The sequence below is a fragment of the Petaurus breviceps genome, unplaced genomic scaffold (genome assembly GCF_028583685.1).
Source record: "Petaurus breviceps papuanus isolate PSGF00001 unplaced genomic scaffold, PetGlider_PUasm1.0 76363, whole genome shotgun sequence".
In the NCBI taxonomy this organism is placed as follows: domain Eukaryota; kingdom Metazoa; phylum Chordata; class Mammalia; order Diprotodontia; family Petauridae; genus Petaurus; species Petaurus breviceps.
In genome coordinates, this window is record NW_027186475.1 from 1 (window position 1) to 7,880 (window position 7,880).

The 7,880-nt window shown below is 39.2% G+C and overlaps 1 long non-coding RNA gene across 1 annotated transcript; it reads right to left on the bottom strand.

Moving 5' to 3' along the window:
- Positions 1 to 1,654: 1,654 nt before the first annotated feature.
- On the bottom strand, positions 1,655 to 6,734 carry LOC138175234 (uncharacterized). The gene is made up of 3 exons (XR_011171950.1): positions 6,500 to 6,734; positions 6,175 to 6,242; positions 1,655 to 1,773 (listed from the first exon to the last, which is right to left on the bottom strand). It is a non-coding gene; the product is annotated as an uncharacterized lncRNA (long non-coding RNA).
- Between the last annotated feature and the right edge of the window lie 1,146 nt (positions 6,735 to 7,880).

The window sequence follows — 7,880 nt, forward strand, 5'->3', positions numbered from 1 at the left end:
ACCAACTCTGAGCATTTACATTGGTTTTCCCTTATTCCTAGAATGCTATCTCTCCTCATCTCTGCTTCCTGACTTTCCTTGTAAATCCCACCTTCTATAGAAAGCCTTTCCCCATCCCTCTTAATTCTAGTGTCTTAGCTTTGTTGATTATTTTCAGCATATTTTGTATATAATTATTTGCATCTTGTCTCCCCATTAAACTGTGAACTCATTTGCAGCAGGGACAGTCTTTTACCTTTCTTTGCACCCCCAGCATGTAGTTAGTGCCTGGAGCATATTAGGTACTTGGTAAATATTTATTGGCCTACTCCCTGAAGCCCCAGTCTCAAGTATTCAAAATAATATCTCCATCTCTCCATGTTTTGTCATTAACTCAAACCCATCATATCCAAAACAGAATTCTTCCTTTTTATGACCAAACTTGTTCTTCTCTGGATGAGCAAGGGTACAGAGAAAAGAATGAGGAAGGCATATTAGTGTGACCCTCGGAAAACTAATCTCCATGACCTGAGTTCAAATCTAGTTTCAGACTAGGTTGTGTAATCCTGGGCAAATCAGTTAACTTCCATTTGCCTCAGCTTCCTCATCTGTAAAATGGGGCTAATAATAGCACTTGCCTCCCAGTGCTGTTGTGAGAATTAAATGAGATGGTAATTGTAAAACATTTAGCATAGTACCTGGCACACAGTAAATGCTGTATAAATATTTTTTATTATTATTAATTATTATCTCAGCTTTTGTTCTGACTATCCCTCACACAGGGAATTAATTCCCTCTTTACCTCTGCCTCTTAGTTTCCTTCAAAACTCAGTTAATGAGCCACTTTCTACATGAAGCTTTTCCTGATCTCAGCTGCTAGAATGCACCCCTCCAAATTATATTTATGTATTTATTTTGCATATATTTGCACATGTACATGTTGTTCTTCCCAATGGAATGTAAACTTCCTGAGGGAAAGGACTGTTTCATTTTTATCTTTGTGTGTTTAGTAACTAGCATAAGTTCCTGGCACATAGTTGATGCTTAGAAAATTAATTCATTTGATAGATCTGTCCATTTGATTGGTCTTCCAAAAAACATAGGCTACCTCACTCACAGCGCTGTCTTCAATACTGTAACTTACTAAGTGGTCAATAAAAATTTCTTGAAAGAGGTAGCTGAGGTGGCACAGTGAATAGAGCACTGGCCCTGGAGTCAGGAGGATCTGAGTTCAAATCCGGTCTCAGACACTTGATACACTTACTATTTGTGTGACCTTGGGCAAGTAAGTCACTTAACCCCAATTGCCTTGCCTTCCCCCCTTCCTAAAAAAAAATTCTTGAAAGAATTAAAGAAGTTAGCACAGAGGGTAATTCAGTACAACTCAACATACATTTGTTAAGTGCCTACTGCATATAAAATTTTACAAATACTAAGATGAAATATGACATAGCCCTTACTATCAAGTAGCTCTCATTCTACTGGGTAAGATTAGGTGAAAGATAAGAAAAAGAATCAAGATATAGTAGAAAGAACATTGGATAAGCTATCAGAAAAAGATGTATCTCTATTCAGTGGCAATGTAAAAATGACAATGAAATGAAACCTAACAAATAGAGATGAACAGTCACCACATTGGCAAGGTTCAGGGATCCAGTCTTAACTTACCCCATGCAGCTTCATGTAAAGGCCACAGGCATTACAGACAGGCTCCCCTTCTGCATTGCGGCGCCATAGCGTGGTGGTTGTGGTCTGGCAGTTTGCACAAGAGAGCCCCACCCGTCGGGAAGCAGACTGAAAAGGCAGAATCAAAAGGTATATTTTGTATTTCACCAAAAGAGAAGATTGTCCCTAGTGGATCTTCATGATCAGACCAATGAGAGAACACCTAATCCTGAGATAGCCAATTTCCTGTTTTGGAACCAAAAGCAGCCAATAAATTTGCCAATACAATGAAACAACTTCATGTAGAACCATGTCATATGGGTAGGGGAAGGTTCTTAGGAAGTATGGAATGTCTTGAGAAAAAACATGCTATGCAGAAAGATTATTGGATTTGGAGTCAAAGGGCCTAGGTCCTGCTAATTACTACTTATGTGAGCTGAGCCCCCATCCCTCATCTCTAAAGTGAGGAAATTGGACTATATGACCTCTAAGATTCCTTCTAGACCTTAATCTGTCATTTTAAAGTCACCAGGCTATTTCATTGAGTCATGAAGCCAGAATCTCCTAGTAGATACCTAGGCTAACTTCTAGATAACAAGACTTAGGAAGCTAGAGGAACAATGTTCATTCATAAAAGCTAGAAGATATAACTTTAGTGTTACTAATGAGCACTAATGAGAGCAGAGGCAGATCAAATGAGAGAGGCAGCATGGCTTGAAGAATGTGTAATGGGGGTTTGGAGCATGAGCAAATGTCACATTTGCAAAGATGGTGTCGTTCCTGTGGAAGAATCGGAAAGCTTGCTTCTGGTGACTAGAGTCCTAGAATAGGCTAGACATTGTGCTGTACTTCCACATGCATAGGAACAGTCTTTTTCCATTGGCTGCATAGTCCCAGCCCTGTAGCTGGAACTGTTGGTGTTTTAAATTTTATTATTTTGTTTAGAAATGTTTTTCATTAGAATATCATATTTTTTTTCAGAACAACTTACAGAAATACAACTTACAAAAATTATGCACAGACAACTTTGATAAAATATCATCATTTACTATTTAATGGGGGCATGCCAAGATCATCCAAGATGGAAGCATCCACATGGGAGACAACAGGGACTCTGACTCTCTCTCTCTCTCTCTCTCTCTCTCTCTCTCTCTCTCACTCTCTCTCTCTCTCTCTCTCTCTTTCTCTCTCTCTCTGTTTGTCTCTGCTGCTGCTGCTGCCACCAAAGGCATGAAGGTCCTGTTTATCCATAGCACATGAGCCATGCGCCAAGCTGGGAAAGTGGGGGAAGAGTGCTATATTCTTCCCATCCCCCATCCCACACCACCCAAGCTAAGAACTGGACTTGGAATTTTGGCCTGTTTTGTCCAGCTTTTTCAGTTCTAGGCACAAGGGCTAGATAGAATCTCTGGGTCTGTACTCAAGTCATGGTGACTTTGGAGGCAGGATTCTAGACCAGATGTTGTTTCCAGCCCAGTGTGAAAGTCAAGAGTGACCAGGATTCAAACTCAAGGGGAGCTTGGACTATGGTATCAACCCATATTGAATTGAGTTCAACTGATAACCTAATTACTTTCCTTTTTCCAGAGATTGAGATTGTGTAGGGGATTATATCTCCCAGATGTTGGGAGAGGGGATGTTTGTATTCTTGCTATACCTCTGAAGTTAATATTTCTTTGTAAAAACTAATTTGGCTGTTAAGTGGGTAAAGAAAACTGGGCTGCATGGGACCCCTAAAATTGGGCATACATAAATCAGTTGAGGATGGAGCCAATGGCAGAGACTAGATACTCCCAAACCACCTCGGTATATGGGAAAACCCTGGGAAGGGGTGAAATATGACATCTGGCTGTCAGGCAATGGGGGCCAGGGTACTGGCTGTTATGCTATATTTTGTTTAACTAAAATAGCATTTCAGTTGTAACAACAAACTCCTATTACAAAAATTATCTTTATTGAATCTGAGTTGCTTTTACAAATATACTAACAAAGTCTCAAATAAAACAATATTTTAAATAGAAAAAATACTGATTTTTAAATAGTTTGGCAAACATATTTATATGACTTAGATATATATATACATACTAGTTTTGGGATTTTTTCTCTTTTATAGGAAACCTTTACAGAAGTTCTAACTTACATTAAGCATAAAGGGAAAGTCCAGTTGCCAAAATATTGTTTAGCAGTTAACAAGTGACTTCTTTGAAATAGTAAACAAAATATGTTTTCTAGAATAGTTTTTAGAATTTCTAGTGAGCCCTCTAGTGCCAGAAAGAAGGACTTTAAAAAAAAAAAACAAATAGCTTCAGTGCAATTTCCCTTAGTCGTGTTTAAGTCTCTTCTTTTGGCAGTGGCTCCATAGGATTATAAAGAGAGCTATGAATCTAGGATTTATATTTCAAATAAAACAGGAAAAAGGCTGAAATTAAAAAACCAGCAACAAACTCAGAATTTCATCAGAAATAATCCAAGCCAAGAACCATAGATTCAGATGCCTGGACATAAATGAACAAAGAACAGGTAATAATCTAGATTAACTAGAGAGAATAATAGGAAGAAGCAAATTTGACCTCATAAGAATATTGGAAATTTGGTAGAACAAGATTCAGGACTGGAACACAGCTTGATTTGCAAGGGGATATCTTTAAAAAAACATGTTAGATAAAGAAGGAGGGAACAAATACCACAATATATTAAGAAAATATGTCAGTGGCAGGATACTTGTAAATGGATTTGTAAATGAGGTCCAGGAGCAGCATGGCAGAGAGCATGTGGGGAAGATTACTGGAGTGAGAAAATGATGGCATATTGTCATTGGTATACTCTCCAGACCACTTGGACAGAAAGAAAATATAGATGAGCGGTGGGAATATAGACCTGACAGCTAAGTATCATATACTGTAATCTAAATGGTGGTTTTCATTTCTACATTGAAGCTCCTCACAACAGTGAAATCACTGATCTGGGTAAGAAAAATCAACTCCCTTTTAGACAGTTTTTGTTTTGTCTACCAGGCAAACAACAATTTCTTACATTTTACTATGTGCAAGACACTGTGCCTTAACCCTGAAGGTGCACAGAGAAAGAAACAAAAACAAGACGCATGCTGGACCTCTTTCTCAATCTCTCTCTCACTCTCTGTCTCTCTCTCTCTGAGTCTCTCTCTCTCTCTCTCTGTCTCTGTCTCTCTCTGTCCTCTGTCTCTGTCTCTCTCTTACTCTTTCTTCCCAAAGCAGAACAATGAATAATTTCTTCACACTTTTATGATAAATTCATCTTACAAAAGATACAGCAGTAAGGCAGTTATTCTATATTTGGTTTGAACCAATAAGGAAGAACTGCTTGGTGGCCTCATGTTATGAGGAGTTTGTGAAGAAGGAACCACTTCATCTTAGAATCTATGACAAAGGAGAAGAAAGCTGGGACAATCCAATGTAACTTAGATTTTTGGAAGACCAGATTTTAGTGCACTAAGAGAAGGACAGGTAGGATGTGCTGGAAGGAATTTCGACAAAAGTTAGCCCAGGAGACATGGAAAACACTTAAGAATGGAATGTGGAAAACAAAAAGAAAAATCATTCTGAAAAGAAGGAATAGAAAAAAAAGAGCCCAGAAAAGTCTTTTATTGATCATGCTGGGAAATAGAGAACCACTGAAGGTCACTGAGTAGGGGTCAGGGGAGGGTAGCCTGACCTACAGGTTAGGAAAATGACTTTGGCAGGTGTGGATGGATTGAGGTAAGAGGTGACTGGAGGAAGGGAGACTAAGAGACCATTCCAATTGTCTAGGTGAGAGGAGGTGAGATCCTAAATTGAGGTAGTAACGGAATGAATGGAGAAAAGAGGACAGACATGAGGGATGCTGCAGTTAGAAATGATGAACTTTGGCAACTGAATGGAAATATGGGGTGTCTGAGTGGATTTCCAGATGACACTGAGGCTTCAAACCCATGTGACTAGAAGCATGGTGGTGCTGTGACAAGAAAAGAGAAATTCATAAGTGAGAAAGGTTTTTGCAGAAGAATAAGGAGTTCTGCTTTGGACAGTTTCAGATGCCTACACAGGGCATCCAAATGGAAATGTCCAGGAGGCAGTTCATGATGTAAGACTGGGGCTCAGGTTGGAAAACAGTCTTGTTTTCAAGATCCAGGAGTCTCTGCCTAGACGTGATAACTTGATGGATCCATGAGAATTGATAATATGATCATAGATTTCAGAGGGTATAGTGAGGAAAGAGAAATGGATCTAGGACAGAACCTAGGGGGTAGAACCATGATTAATGAGTATGATATGAAAGAAGATATAATGATGGAGAGATTGTCAAATGATGAGAAACTGAGGAGGATGTGGACTTGACTTCAGGGAACCAAGATGACAGAGTAAGCAGTAAGTCCATCTCACCCTCCCTTCCTCATGTCTAAAAAGGGAGAAAATATCACTGCAGGAAAAACCTAATTGTCCCTAAACAGAGTTCTTCAAATTAAATACAAGTAGATAAATGCAGTCTTAAGTTCATCAGGGACCACAATACCTTCTCAGCAGCATGTTGAAGGGCTGAACAATTCAGGATCTCTTCAAAAAACTTTCCCTTCTCCCAATCTAATGAGGAAGACAAAATGCAAACAACCATAAAACAAAGAAGATATCTACAGGATAAAATGGAGATAATCAAAAGGGGGGTAGGTTCTACCATTAAGGGGGATTAGGAAAGGTTAGCATTTATATTGCATCTTAAACTCTACAAAGCATTTTACATATGTTCTTCTCTTTGGATCTTTACAACAAGACTCTAAGTGCTACTGCTTGCCCCATTTTATTACTGGGGAACTGAGGTTGAGAGAGTTTAAGGAACTTACCCAGGGTCACATAGATAGTGGTTGAGATGGGATTAGATAGATGCAGGTAGTCCCATATTCTAACCACTTCACAACCTAGCTTCCTGTAGCAGATGAGGACACTGAGATTCAGATTGCTTATTTGCCAATGTTTATGAGCCAGTGAAGAAAGTTCATACTCAAACCTGCAAATTATTGTTGTAGCTCCAAATTAGGTGCCCTTTCCACTATATGTCATGTGCCTGAGATAGTATGTTTAATAGGTTTCTGCTTTGCTTTCTGGCTCTTCTCACAGAGAAGTCCCATGTTCCTACAGCCACACCCTAATACTGTCTTACCCTAAAGAAATACAGTCACTGCCTTGGAGGACTTTGAAAATGATTCATTCAGCTGAGGATGACAGTGGATCCACAGAAAAGAAGCTCCTTTTCCGGGGAGAAACTTGCACTGCCTGCTTTGACTGTCCCCGGGATTATGGAGCTTACCAGACTCTCTTTTGGCCTCTCAGGCTTGGCTGCCCTGGCCAGGGATGCTTCCAGTTTATTGGAGTGGGCTGGTATGAGCTGGAAGCTCCTGAATGACCTCCTGAAGGATGGGGAAGAAAGGGACGAGATAGGTGGGACCAGAGTTAAGCCATTTAGGGAATCCTTTGCTCCCTATATGTCATTGTCTGAAAAGTGGCCTCCACCTTATGGCACTGACAAATTAGGCAGTAAATTTTTCAAGGTGGAGAGTATTTGGTAAAGATCAATGGAAGAAGAAAGCATAGTGACACGGGAATATCCGATTAAAACATTGGGTCAGAAAGTGAATGGGCACTATGGACCACAGTTAAAAAATACTGGAAAAGAGGAAAGCCCTGGTTTGGAGAAGAACAAATGTCATCTCCACGACTTTGAGTTTGATTGTAGGAAAAATTATAGAACCCATTTCTATGGGAATGATAAAGAACATCGAACAGGAAACTACAATGAAAAGAATCCACCAGCATTTTGCAGACAACAGGTCATACTTGAATGGAGTCATTTCTATTTCAGAAAGCTATTGGGAATTATGTTAACAAGTGACCAAAATGAATACAATCTTGGATCCAGAAAACCCAGTCAGTTAGATAATCCACAGAGGTCAAAGATAGAAAACTTGGTCCCTTACACACCAACAAAATAATTTATTTTGGTTTGGTTTATTACAGTAGAAACAAAAATCGAAATATAGGAGATTTCCACTAATTGGGAAGTTAGAAAACTACTTTCATAGATGTAGTGGGATATTAGAAAGGTCCATGCTTCAGTGCATAGAGTACTGAATGAACAGAGTTTGAAATTTCACTTCCTATATGGCCCTGAGCAAATTATGAAATTTCTAAGGATATCTCAGTTTCCTCATTTGTCAAATGAGGGTA